Here is a 2,500-nt window from a genome sequence, read left to right on the forward strand (position 1 = left end):
TGAATGACAAAACACCTGTTACAAGTGAATACAAATTCTATATATTTAAGTTATAACTTTCTTTTCAACGGATGAATAATCGGCTGTTTGATTTTATTTATCAAAATGAATAACAAGACACTTGTTACTGGTGAAAACATATTATACTTATGTTCACTTTCCTTTCAAAGGATGAATAATCGGCTGCTTGATGTTATTCATCAAAATGAATGACAAAACTTGTTATAAGTGAAAACATATTATACTTATGTTCGCTTTCATTTCAATGGATGAATAATCGGCTGTTTGATTTTATTCATCAAAATGAATGACAAAAAACTTGTTACAAGTGAATACAAATTCTATATATTTAAGTTATAACTTTCTTTTCAACGGATGAATAATCGGCTATTTGATTTTGTTCATCTAAATGAATGACAAACACTTGTCACAGATTAATAAAATTTCTATTAATGTCATAAATTTCCTCTCAACAGATGAATGAATCATCTGCTTCATTTTCATTCATCAAATGAATGACAAACACTTAGATGAATACAGACTCCCATCTATGTTATAAGCTTTCCTTCCACGGATGAATAATCGGCAGTTTAATGTGTATTCATCCAAATGAATGACAAGCACTTATTACAGGTTAACACACATCCTACATAGGATTCTGGAGGAACTCCTATGTTGGGGTCTCTGGTGTCATTTTCTAAAACTAGGGTATAGTCTTATTTTAAAACTTAAGCCACTTCATAATTATTGTTAGTATAAAATGCAACTATCAACACACTGTTAAGGCAATTCTGTATACAGTCCAAGGCCACGAAACTAATTACTACAGGTCTATGTTATCCAAATTCATCAATAACAACTACGTATTGCAGCTAAAATATATAAGAAGACGATTACCTTTATTGCGTGTTTATAAATTTACACAGAAAAACTAGTAAAAATGCGCCAAAGTTTCTTCGGCGCAATCGAGTTTTCTGTACAGCGAATAATCAAGACCACCGAAAATAGATCTATTTTTCGTATGAGCATTATAGCGGCCCTGTGGTGGTCTGCCCTACATCGTTGCCAGACGCACGATTATGGCTCAATTTAACCTTAAATAAAATAAAACCTACTGAGGCTAGAGGGCTGCAATTTGGTATGTTTAATGATTGGAGGGTGGATGATCAACATACCAATTTGCAGCCCTCTAGCCTCAGTAGTTTTTAAGATCTGAGGGCGGACAGAAAAAGTGTGGACGGACAGACAAAGCCATGTCAATAGTTTTCTTTTACAGAAAACTAAAATTACTATGAATTGTTGAAAGAGCAAAGCAAATATGGTGTGCGTGTGTGTGTGTGTGCGCATCGTCATGATATCGGAGTATTTATGTACGTGTCATGATTGATTACAGTACGAGGGAAAGATAACAAAATAAACACAAAATAAACAAGTGTCAATACACGCGTAAATACGATCATAAACAATAACTTAAGAGAAAGCAATATGAGTCATTATAAGCGCCCGTATGCCAAATGAGGTGGGTCCAATCTCACGCCCTGACAGATATACCATCCCTTTGAAGCATTCGACTGAGCCGCGTTGTCATTCCGTAAGAAATTACAGTTTAATGACGATGAGTCATACGCGTGTAAGTCATGTTTTGAGACCCAGTGACACTCGGCAAAAACTTCTGTTAATGACTGCCGCAAATGGGTGGTTATACTTTTCTTGATACTGTTTTGTTGTGACGTCATTGCCTGTCGTTGCCATCATTTGGTGATACCCGTTATTACAAGGGCGATGATACCCGTTATTACATTTAATGATACGCGTTATTAGAAGAGCGATAATACCCGTTATTACAAGAATAATACCCGTTATTAGAAGAACAATAATACCCGTTATTGCAAAAACAATAATACCCGCTATTACAAGAACAATAAACAATAATACCCGTTATTACATTTCATAATACCCGTTATTACAAGAACAATAATACCCGTTATTACAAGAACAATAATACCCATTATTACATTTAATAACACCCGTTATTGCATTTGATGATACCCATTATTACAAGAACAATAATACCCGTTATTACATTTACTGATACCCGTTATTGCATTTAATGATACCCGTTATTACAAGAACAATAATACCCGTTATTACAAGAACAATAATACCCGTTATTATATTTAACAGTACCAGTTATTACAAGAATAATAATACATCTATAGTTTTAAAATTGCCCTTCCATACCGGAAAAGTTATTTTGGTCACTGAACCATATCTGAGAAGTTACTTCGCTCTCTCAACCACGTACCCTACCAAAACAACCTCAATGACTGAGAGTAAATGAAAAGGCAATAAATAATAATATAATTCACTAGCTGACGGCAAAATACATCTATGTATCCAACTGCATTATTTCAACCAACACATCACTAAAACGCTGTTAATATCACAATTAGTGAATTGCAGCCACAGACAATTCTTTTTGCACAAACCTTCATCACAC

At 34.2% G+C, this 2,500-nt stretch overlaps 1 protein-coding gene across 13 annotated transcripts in view; it reads right to left on the minus strand.

The window, feature by feature from the left end:
• RIC-3 (RIC3 acetylcholine receptor chaperone) overlaps nt 1-2,500 on the minus strand; it is a 102,422-nt gene that overhangs the window by 64,498 nt on the left and 35,424 nt on the right. The window lies entirely within an intron of this gene.

The sequence above is a fragment of the Macrobrachium rosenbergii genome, chromosome 27, assembly GCF_040412425.1.
Source record: "Macrobrachium rosenbergii isolate ZJJX-2024 chromosome 27, ASM4041242v1, whole genome shotgun sequence".
NCBI lineage: Eukaryota > Metazoa > Arthropoda > Malacostraca > Decapoda > Palaemonidae > Macrobrachium > Macrobrachium rosenbergii.